Source organism: Peromyscus maniculatus, chromosome 5 (genome assembly GCF_049852395.1).
Source record: "Peromyscus maniculatus bairdii isolate BWxNUB_F1_BW_parent chromosome 5, HU_Pman_BW_mat_3.1, whole genome shotgun sequence".
NCBI lineage: Eukaryota > Metazoa > Chordata > Mammalia > Rodentia > Cricetidae > Peromyscus > Peromyscus maniculatus.
The window spans coordinates 7,312,758-7,325,229 of NC_134856.1; the positions used below are offsets into that span (position 1 = coordinate 7,312,758).

The 12,472-nt window shown below is 36.2% G+C and overlaps 1 pseudogene; it reads right to left on the bottom strand.

The window, feature by feature from the left end:
- Window positions 1-3,897: 3,897 nt before the first annotated feature.
- Window positions 3,898-11,715, bottom strand: LOC121829669 (baculoviral IAP repeat-containing protein 5 pseudogene; annotated as a pseudogene).
- Window positions 11,716-12,472: the final 757 nt, after the last annotated feature.

A 12,472-nucleotide genomic window follows, 5' to 3' on the forward strand; every position in this document is an offset into this window, starting at 1 on the left:
TGAACAGGTATGGATAGTAGAGAGAACAGGGAATGACATTTTATGTCAAGTCAGGGAACTAAAGAGGCTGAAGAAAATGCAGAAGGTCCTGTTAAGGGAGCCTCACAAACCAAGTCTTTGGTGGTACCTGTGTGATTCTAAGGCTATCAGAAGTTGTTCAGCTAATGACTTAAACTTTTTACACCTTTAACCACAGTTTCTTTCACTTCATTCCAAGGCTTCATGGTGTTCCCTTTATTGTTTTTTTTTCTTTGTTTAAAAAGATAATCTCACAGGAAAGTTTCTATCAGTGAATGGCACAAGGCAGTTTTTCAACTTTCTCTACACCTTCCTTTCAAATTTACATAATTGTTTTCCTCCCAGCAGATTGTTTCTGCCTTCTTGTTTTTTACCTGGCACTGGAAATTTCATTCAAGATAGGTGGAGTAGAATGGAGATGAAGGAAAGTGATACACATGGTCATTTTGTGGATAATGGTGAAACTGCTGAAGTAGTTGAACTATATAAATTCTTTGTTTTAAAATGTGGTATATTACTTTTATTCTAAAATAGGCAATTAATTGTTTTAGACAGATGAAAGTCAAGTGACTTATATAGTAGATACAGCTGGCATGATTATAAATCCTATCTTCTTTAGGGAAAATGATGGCTGTGAGACCGCTTTAGAAAGTTTTGCAATATTTGTAGTATAATTACAATTTTTACTTCTATGTGACATATAGATACATTGAAATTTGGGATAATAACTAACCTCAGTTCATGTAGCTAATTAAGTTTTGTAAATTTCTTTGATCACAAACCCATTAGCTGGTAAGCATGACATATGTCTGTAATCTCAGCACTTGGGAGCTGGAGGCAGGGCAATCCATAAGTTATGGCCAGCTGACTTACCAAGCATTCAAAGACAGTTTAGACTTACATAAGACTACATAATATCTTGTAAAAAAAATAAACCTAACTAATTTGAGCAAATATATGCTATAGACCTTGACTTTATAGTTCATAGCTTGATAGTTGCTTCCTAATATGTATTAAAAACAATATAAATTTTTTTCTTCCCTTTGAGGTATCCAGAGCCTCTTATAAAATCTAACTGTAAGCTCTAATAATGCCTGAGAGCCAGTGTAGAGGATGATAATGGTCAACTGACACAAACAACAGTAAACTCTGGAGTGGAATCAAGAGATGGATTTGAGACAACAGAATGAGAAGTAGATACAACTCAGCCTCTCTTTAGAAGGTTATGTGCTTTCAAATATGGGATTCATGTCAGAGAATCAACCCTACAGAATATTCTAGAAAAATAATGCTCTTGATTAATTGCAGTCACACAATAGTAATAGTTTGATGTCTGGTTACTCACTGAAATGTTTATGAAATTCTGGTTAGTACTCTTTCAAAATTTACTTCAAAAATATGGAAAAATTGATTTGCTAAAAAATTTAGCATGAAAACAGAAATACATTGAGATAGTTCTTGAAACTTTTAATTATTGGGTTGAATCTTTCAAATAAAAAGTATATATTCCCTTCATTATGGAAAGTGCATTTAGAAAAATGTTAATTATATAATTGTAGGAACTGAGGTTTCATTGTTTTTCCGATTATTAATATGATTTTTCTCCTATCCTGATTTAACTCACTCATGCTTTGAAAAAAAGAAAAGAGCTTGGAGATTTGTCCCAATCTATTTATAATGCATAATTCTTCCACCAACTTAATATCTAACTTTCTGTAACTATTTTTGGGAGATCCATTTGCATTTTTATACTTTTGTTCTTAATTCTTTTTACTTTATAAGTATTATAAAATACTCATAGAATACAAAATAATGTCTGAAATCCCATATATTTTGATGTGGCTAAATTAATCTAAACAGTATATGCAGTATCATATATATTTTTATATCATTTTGTGTTATAAACATCTATCCTAACCCTGTGATTAATTTACAATTCACTGTCTCATATTATCAGGCTCTTGAATTCACTTCTGCATCAATGCAACTTCACATACTATAGCCAAAAATTTAGCAATATGGCAAGCTACAAAATCACACAAAAATAAATAATGTTTCTATATATTAATAATATTTTGTTTGAAGCAGAAATCAAAAACAAAATCTCAGTTACAATACTTGATTTATTTCTTCATTTGCTAAAAGCAGTTTTGACAATCTTAGGATCTATGGGTTAAATAAATGCATATGTTCAATGCAGTCATCTTTCCAGGATCTGATAGATAGTTAAAGAATGTTAGTTGTTAGTTCTTACATTCCATGTTCTCTCGTGTGCCCAGTAAGTACTACATGTGTTCATAACTCATCACCCCTTCCAATGTTCTCTAAATTAATGGAACATCAGTCAGTCTCATTTGGTTTCCAGGGATTGAAACACTGACTCTTCCCCTTCTTCATCTCATTATGCAATCTAGAAGCACCAAAGGCAATTTGGGATGTTTGCCTCACTGTGTAAGCTACAAAATATACGAAACAGTACTTTGTAAATAGTGGAAGTCATCACAGTAATTAAGACTGTCTTATATGCCAAAGACATTGTGTTTAAGTTTAACAAATAAATGAGAGACTGTTAATATTTAACTTTAATTTTCTGGCAAGCAGAATGTTGGAAGTTGCTTTGAAAAGTTTGTTGGAGAAGAGTGTATTCTGAACATCATTGTCTTAGTGAAAGAAAGGTTGAAAAACTGATAATGGGTACAAAAAACACAAAGAAGAATAGATGGCCTTGTGATGAAGATACATATATCAACTATAACAGTGACCTAGAAGCCTACTAGTATTGTGAAAGGCCTGTACTGAAGGGTTTGAAAATGAACACATTTATTTTCCCTTAACATTTTTGATATATGGTGCTACTTATGTGTTTCAGTATGGTGTGAGGACAGAGAATGACATAGTTTTCAAAATGCAAAGTACATTTCTTTTTATTGTAAATGGCCTGGAACAAATGAGACAAAGAGACACAGCCATATATGGTGTAACCATGTAGATGCAGCACTTCACGTTCAAGGCTGTTAATGGTGAAGATAAAATTGAGAGAACTGAGATCCGGAGACATCTAACAAATTTCCCAGTGCGACAGAGATAACAGACACAGTGTCAGAAATAGTAGAAGGTAAATCTGGTTCATATACCCGTGCTTTCATCATTGCATTTCTGTGCTAAAACTAAAACTCTTCAGTCTGCCACTTCCTTATAAAGTTCTAAGTAAATACATCACAGTCATCAGGCATTAGTAAACACCTAACCAGTAAATACTCATGTCTTTAATATACAATCATAAATGTATCAATCAAACATGGCTCTGCTGAGCCCTGGGCAAAAAAAAAAAAAAAAAAAAGAAAAGAAAAAAAAAAGAAAAAGAAAGAAACCCAGAGTAGAGAGGTTGACAGGGCAGAGTTGATTTTTTTCCCCCACTTTTCAAGTATTTTCTTCCATTCCCCTACAGTAGAAGACTCACACCAGAGGGCAGATGAATCACCAGCACTGCACAGAACCACACCTACAGTGCACAGGATGTGTCAGCTACCAGTATGGAAAGATGAAGACCAGAAACACCCTGCATGACCTTCATGATCCCCCCCCACTCCCCACCCCACCCATCACCACCACCCTCCACCTACCCCTACCCGCTAGGTCCTGCCACTGGACACTGCCCTCCTCACCCACTCCTTTCCTCACTGTCTCAGTCCAGGACACAACACAGCAAAGCCAGAAAATAAAGAGGTAGGCACACAGGCTGAGCTACTTCCAAGCAAAAACGAAAATAATTTTTGACCTCCAGTTTCAAAATACTGTTATTTCTTTCTCTAAGACACTGCTAAGAGGCCCATGCTGGGAAAGCTAGGACACATGACTTAAATGTCAGTCAGGTTCAGGTCACCCCAGAAAGGAAGCAGGCTGCTCAGTGGAGTGGTGGAAGGTCTTGGCAGTCTCTTCAAATTCTTTCTGCTTGCTGTTGGTCTCCTTTGTAATTTTGTTCTTGGCTTTTTCTTTGTCCAGTTTCCATTATTCGCTGAGGGTTAATTCTTCAAACTGCTTCTTGATAGTAAGGAAGGCACACCCAGGGAAGTGTTTCTTATGCTCCTCTATGATGTTGTCATCAGGTCCACAGCCCTCCAACTCCTTAAAGCAGAAAAAACACTGGGCCAAGTCAGGCTCATTCTCTGTAGGGCAGTGGATGAAGCCAGCTTCCGCCATCCGCTTTGGGGCACAGGAGCAGCCCTCCAGGAACGGCCAGTTCTTGAAGGTGGAGATGCGGTGGTCCGTGAAATACAGCTGCCAGGCCTGTGATTCAAGGGCAGAGTTGATTCTAATGCTTTTCCTGAAAATGGTGACAAGATAGATTTGACAGGCACATTTTAAACTTCCACTGTGTGGCCAAAAGTCAGATTCTCTTGCTTATTTGGTTCATATACCAAGAGTGTTAGCCAAATTCTAAACATTTTTCTACACAGTTATAATCCCCATGAGACAAATGTAGAAAGTTACTTTTTGATATTCAGTGTCACTGATTTGGGTTTATTTTTTAGCACATAAATGGGGGCCATTTTTGTAAAAGGTAATGATATAGTATTGTAGGTAAAATACAAAGTGTCTAGATCTAATAAATAGAAGGTTTTACATTTACCTCGGGGGAGGTCAGTCCCTTTCACAGGCTCACCTAATTGGACAGGCCAGCTAGAATGCCCTCAATATCTTAATGTCAACTCATTTAGATCATATTTGCATCTGCAAAATGACTTCATAATGGTACCTGGATTAGTGCTTGATGGAATGGCTGAGAGAAGATGTGAGGACATTAGAGTGCATGACTATTGGGATCATCCTAGACCACCTCTGCCAGAGACGCACAGGTTTCCAGAGTATCAGAGAGGTTGTGTTCTCACACAGACTGAGGCAAAATTGCTTCCAAGCTCACATAGTATATTAGCAGAATCCCTTTCTTTCTGGCTATGGAATTGAAGGTGCTGATTTTTGTTGGCTAATGGATGGAAAACTCTCCCCTGTCCCTGCCTGGTAACTCTCCTCACAAGAAGTTGTTCATAATGTAGTTGCTTGACTCTAAAGGCCCACAAGAGAGTCCCCCAAATTCAGTGTCTGCTAAGACTGGGTCTTACCTCGTGTCATCTAATCACAAGACTATTAGACACTCACCTTCCATATTCTGCAGGGTCAGAGAAGGAAACAATTTTCTGTATAAAAATATGTCCTATACCCTTAAGAGGTGAAAATTCTAAAGATCATCCTCCTACTTAGAAGAATTTAAAAGGTTTTATTGTGATATGCCTGTGGCAATATCAAAACCTTAGAGATAATCTGTTAGAATTCTAGGCAGTGGATTATAGATTACATATACATAGTGGGGCCATTTTTTTCAATCAAAGTACATTTTTATCTTAAAATCATTGCTTTATATGAAACCAGTGCCTCTCTAAGATGCAGGTGTGTAGGAGAAGGCATTTAATACAACTCATAAATAATCTGCCGTTTCAATTAGTGATTCTTTCAGAACATTGGAAATAACTAACCCTATAGCTGCTCCCATGCATCTGTCTGCTTTGGAATTTTTTTCTTCATGTTAGCAGCAGAGTGGCAAAATTTGTAGTTGTCTGTCATAGGCAAACATGAACATATGTCATCAATATCACCATAGTGTTGTTTGGCTGCTTTTTTTCCAGGAATAGAAACTATGTCAAGTGTAGATTAATTTTAATAGGAATCAATGGCTCCTTAGTTCAATTCTTGTTGACAAGCAATACTTTCTGAGCCTTGTGTTTCCAGTTTGGTGTGTGTAACTAGTAGCAATTTCTACATATTTACACCCCTCACTCATTAACTTCCTCATTTTTTATTTAAATAGCCATTTATATCAGCTGAGGATTTATTTTTAGAAAAGCCCATTGAATGGTTCTACAGGCAAGGCTGTATAGTAGATACTCAATACTTTTCATTTTTTTTAATGTTTCTATGGAAGAGAAACCATCCCACTTATTTTGTGTTAGAGAAAATGAAAATTTTCAAAGGGTTTAAGAGTCTCTGCAGGATGCATGGATGTGGTGAGTGAGCACTGGAAAACATCATTCAAAAGTAACTATTATTTATTGTTTATCTTTCAAATGCCAGGTGTTTCATAAGGGGCTAATCATTTCATCTCTCCAAACCTGCATAGAGAGATATGCTTTTAATTAAGTGGAATTTACCTCCATTCTTCTTTATACATACAAAATTCATCAGATAATTATCAGCACATGATATTGTGTTTTGCTATGATAATTTGGCAGCCTAGCGTGGGAGGGAATGGATGCCACTTAGTTTCTTTTTTTTTTTTACAGAGATATTAACATTCATAGCTTTTATAGCTGATCAAAACTCAGCATTTGAAAACTTCTTATGCTCTGAGTAGTTTATCATAAGCAGACATTTTGGAAGGTCCCTGTAGGCACACAAGAATGCTTCTGGTGAATCAGACCAACTATATTTGCATGTTTCCTAAGTTTTTTCTCATTTAAATGACAGAAAAATTGTCGAGGCATATATAAAAGCCAACCATGTACTCATTGCTGATATCTATCAGAAATATGCTCCTAATTCAGTAACTTTGAGAGAGTGTTATTTTTGTTATTATTTTTAATGTTTTGTTCCACTTAAAAAAATTTCAGATTTCAAGTAAGCTCTCAACCAAGAAAATAAGCATGCTCTGTTTATACACACATGGTCAGTATACTGTGGGTGGGCTTGGATATGACCTCAACAGGGGTCCCAGGACAGCATTCAAGTATGACTTTGAATGTGAATGACAGTTCCTCTGAAAGGTCAAAGCTTCCTCTATTAAACAGTCAGTCTTCTTTGTTGTATTCATTCAACTCCACTGAATGCAGTGAGTTTCATCCCTCTGCTTCTTTTTTTCCTTTTCTTAGTACCAAGCACCCTTTATTAACATGCATATAGGATTTTCAAGCACTGTGCAATCCAGTCTATAAAGATTCACCCTTTTGAAACAGGATCTGGCAATGTAGCCCAGGCCAGCCATACACATCAAACACCTAGTCCTTCTGCCTCAGTCTTCTGAATGTTTTGATTAAAGTCATGTGTCACCATGCTGGCTCCAGCATTTTCTTTTAAGCTTTTCTAATGAACGAAGTCCTTTTCTTATAGTGTTGCACAAGTAGAGTGCTTACAGACTTCTAAAAGGATGAATAAGCCCACTATTTAGAAAGATGCTTTCCAGTGAAAGTGATCTTCAAGCAAATGTTTTATCAGCAGCATATAGTAAAGACAGTGATTATTCCTTGGATAATGTTTATATATTTCAAAACTAACTCTGAGTTTGATGTTAATCATGCTTCTTGACAAAGGATGATTCGTCTTCTTATAGAAGCTATGTTAGTTAAATAACAACACCACATTGCATAAAATTGGACCTGTGATTTGAATGAAATCCGAGTTATGTCTTAAAAGCGCTTGCTGGTTCATCGAGCAAACTAGCAGAATAGCAAACATTTAAAAAGTAAATAAAATTAAAAAATAGTGAAAAGACAAAAGGTACTTCAATTCTCAGAGCTCAAATGTTCCTATGCAAAGTAAGTAACAATGTATATAATCCCAAACAGATTACACACACACACCTCCATCTCTGTCTTTGCAATTCCTGCTTTTGGAGTGTCTCATGTGATATCAGCTTCCTGTTTAGAGAAATTGAATTATCCAACAGAAGGTAGTTGGGCTTTTGTTAGACAGCTATTGTTTGGTACTCAAGGTTAGTACACTAACCTTCATCAGTCCCCCAGGTGCCTCAAAATCCTAATCTACAAGAATTGAATCAACAAGATCTCCCTGCCTCCCACCCGGGGAGGAAACAGAATGTGGGAACATAAAAAATCAAAGTATTTGCACTCTGAATCTAGGTTTGGACTGTGTAGATGATTCTGCTTCAATGTCTTCTCCTATTTGAGTTCTCATGCTGCAGTTGCAATTCTTCTCATGTTTTTATTAATCCTTTTGTTCATACTTATACATGATAATGCCTGTTTCCTATTTCTGAATGTGGAATAATTATCTATATGCTGTTTATTTCTTTAACCCTAATGGCACTTTTATAGCTAATCACTTCATTAAATTCTTCACATAAGTTGGTTAGCTGTTTTCTAAAGGTAGGCTTGGTCCTAGGGGAGGGAGAAACCTTGATAAATGAGAAGCTGTTAAGTCATGGAAGCTTACTCATGAAATGGACTGTAGAGTCCTTGTTCTTTCTCTGTTTCCTGCCTCATGATGTAGGCCTCATGCTCTGCCTTTTCTCCTGACATGATATGCTTGACCCTTGCCAAAAAACCAAAGCAAGTGGGTATCTGATCTTTAACTAGACATTCCAGAAATAACTATGGTCTGAAATACCCTTTCTACTTCATGAATTAATTTGCTCAAATATTTGGTTACAGTTAATATGATGCTGATTAATAAATATATCTTAAATTATCCCTTTTAAATGTATCCTTTTTGTATTTCAATTTCTTAATACAATGAGCATAAAACTTCGAGGCCATTGACAAAAGCCTTTGTGTCCTTTTTCTAATGAAAAATATAAACCCAAAAATAAAGTAGAGGAGATGATCAACACTAAAGAAATGCCACTGGAATTATGCTGTACAATATTTTACTCTTAATAAATGTAATTGATGTGGATAATACTGTCATTTTCAACTAATAATATTGATTTTTTTAGCTTAATAATATCTATATAGAACTTTCTCCAGATAAATATTTGTAACTCGGGCCGGGCGGTGGTGGCACACACCTTTAATCCCAGCACTCGGGAGACAGAGTCAGGTGGATCTCTGTGAGTTCGAGGCCAGCCTGGTCTACAGAGTGAGTTCCAGGAAAGACACAAAGCTACACAGAGAAACCCTGTCTCAAAAAAAAAAAAAAGAATGTAAATATTTGTAACTATTAAATCTTATTGTGTGTTCTAGCATATTCCAGTGTGCTCTTTCTTTTAAAGATAGACTAGCAAATAAAAATAGTAATAGAAATATTGCAAAAGGAGCTTGCATCTTGTAAAGAAAAGTTAAGGAAATCTTATTAATATATAAAAGCAACCTTTTATCACATACTCTATTTACTTTCAAATTATCTCTCAGCCCAGGAGTACTCTAGCCTGTACCCAGTTACTTATCATGAAATGTGTTCCATGAATTCCCATCTCACACAGTATCATTGTCTACTTCTTTCTGTTTCTTACCATTTCTCTGTTCTTGTCTCTTCTGTCTCTTCTATCATCAATTTCATATTTTTATGCATATCCCTCAGAAATCATACTAAAAAGTATATGTCACTCAAAGAAACATGAAAAAAATACCATGTTTATTTTGTTTCACTGTTGTAACATGAACCCTAGAAGGTACCACACACTCTAAATAAATGCTGTGGGAGGGACCTGTGGCCTTCCCATCTTGTTAGTTTTAATTTTGAAGCATGGTTTCATTAGATTATAAAGGCTAATCTGAACTCATGCTTTGCGCCAGGCTGGTTCTGGTGGCACAGGACAGGTAACCCCTGCACTTAGAACATTGAAGCAGGAGGAACACAAGTTTGAGGTCAGTTTGGTTAGTATAGTCAAATTCTATGAAGAAAAGAAACAAGCCCCTTAGGGCTAGTAATGTTAAGTTCAGTTTACTTTTTTTCCCATAAAAAACAACACGTGAAATCCTGAAAAACCAAAAATAACAATTTCCAGGATTTTCACCATTTGAAAGTCTAGTGTTACATAATACTAATGAAGACAACGTGACATTAGAATCAGGACTGACATACAGGAGGTGGAATACATTAAATAAACCTGAGATTCTATTAAAAAACATGCATGTATTGATGGATGCATATCTAGATGATAGATAGATAGATAGATAGATAGATAGATAGATAGATAGATAGATAACTAGAAAGATGATAGAGAGACAATAGATATATAGAGGATTATAGAGGTATACAACTCCCCAAAGCATAGAGAATAAATGACTATGTAGTGACCAACCCTACTGATATATCTACAATGCAAACTTTATACATTAATCTCAGAAAATATCTTACAATAGGGGATGTAATACTGTAAGAGACAAAGAACCACAATGCCTCTTGCTAGTTAGTATCTTTTAGATATGACAAAAATGCTGTGCCCATGAATTCTCAGCAATAGAATTGCCTAACCAGACCTAAATAATGAATACACACATTGACAAGCCAAAGCAGATATGGGAAATTTCACAAGACCTTATAAAATTATACAAGCAATTAATGGCTAAAAATAGAGAAAGAATCAGTTTATTTCAGGGATAAGCTCCTGAATAAACACACACACACACACACACACACACACACACACACACGCGCGCGCGCGCGCGCGCGCACGCGTGCGCAGCACTAAACTATTATTATTGTATAATACATGGTAATAATGACAGAAGAAGAGGCCATTGATTTGAAAGAAAGCTAGGAGAATGGGAAGAATTCAAGCAGGACAGGGAGGTATGGAAATGATGTATATGAAGAACTCACGAAATTTTGAAATCAAATAAATTAATAATATAAAACAAGAAATTTTTACCTTATGGTATTTACATTAGTAGGCTTCCAGTCTCATTTCATGATAGCCAATTTAGTCGTATAAAGCCACTGATTCTAAATTACAATTAAAAATGTAAAATGCTTTAATTCACTGTTTTGGACAAATTTAAATAAATAACAAAGGATAAAAGGAATAGATTTCCCTAAAGGGATCATAAATATTTGTATAAAATATTTGTATCATAACACAGAAAATTATAGAAAGCTTGAGAGAGGCATTAAACAAATAGGTAAGAAGGAAATTGCAGAGAGTTTTTTTCGGTTTAATGAGTGAAAACTTAAATGATAATCTATTAAGTTCAGGAGGGAAACATCTCAAACACTGCATTGAAACGCATGGATGATAAGGGGTAGAACAAAGAGCATGATGTTTGAGGAGTGAATAAGGCTGCTTGGCTTACACACTGATTCAGAGAGCTCTTGAGCAACCACAATTCAACTTAAATCAAGTGACATGGGTGGTCATTCAAATGACCCCCTGTTTGGGAACAAAGGAAAAAAAAAAACCTTAGTTTTATGGAGATGGGAGATGTTAATCTAGCAGAATGTTACATGGATAAACATTTTTGGTATCATATTTCTAGCAGTCTCTTCTACCGTGGAAGAAGCAGAGACACAACTGTGCCCAAGGTTATACCTTACATTAACGACAGAACAATAGCAGAAACATTCATCTTATTTACAGATGAAAGGACCTGCACCCCCAGAGAACCTATCATCTTTGCTGAACGTTATTCTAGCTTCCTCGATACTCATGTGAAGTATTATTGTTACACACTCTTGATACAGCTTGATGCTTTCCCTGAAGCTATTGATTAATTACCAAGAACCATCAAACTCTACAGTGACATCCCCTAGGCAAACACTCCCTTCCGGTCTGAAATGACAATCTGGGTGAAGGTCTGGGACACTCCACATTCTCTGACATTGTTGGCTGCAGGGCTCCTCTGCCTGGAGCTGCTTCTGTGGAGGCGGGTTGATTTTAACAAACAAGACACAGCTCCCCACCAGCGCGCCTGCTGTTGTTCTTGTTCCCGATTCTCCCAAGGCAGGATCCTCCATATGTTCACCTACCATGGCCCAGGACAGAACTAAATGAGTGAACAAGCCAAAGGGAGGGTCTGGGACCAAGGGAACTTAAGAAGAGATCTGGCATTGAGCCTAATCAGGCAACGGAAAAAAGGGAAATATTGACGAATAGAATTTGTATCCTTGAATGCTACTGTGCTGTCTACTGAATTTCTTGTTTTGCTCTGTCAAGAAAATGACAAAAGTCATAATAGAAACACAGCTTTAAGATAAAATATTTCTATCAAATTGTGATCCATAAACCTATGAGGGCTGCAATTAATAGCAGTATTAGCCTGCAATGGTAAGAAGCCATGTATCTTTGAATGTCTTCTGAATTGCCTCTTTAAAAATATGATGTCTTTTGAAAACTTTCAGAATGGTTTTTAAAACTATTTTATGTACATGGTAATTGTGAAATAACATTATGACTCTGAACATTTAAGTACAAAAAGAGATCAAATAAAATGCATAAAGAAATGACAGTGCATCCTGACTATCACATCTGAAATGGATGGGAAGGCATTCCCAGCTTTCTCTTAGAACTTCTGGCAAGTGTGTATTAGGGTGAAGCTTCATGTGGACACTATAAGCCAAAGACAACATGTCAGAGTTACCAATAGGTGATCTGGCACAAAGTCGGTCTATTTTAGCTTTTGCACTCACCTTTGACTTCTAGAGGACATTATCACAATTGTGCTACAATCTAAGAGTCATAGTAACACAAATAACACAACCTTCAGAGCTGCAGACAAACCTTCATTTT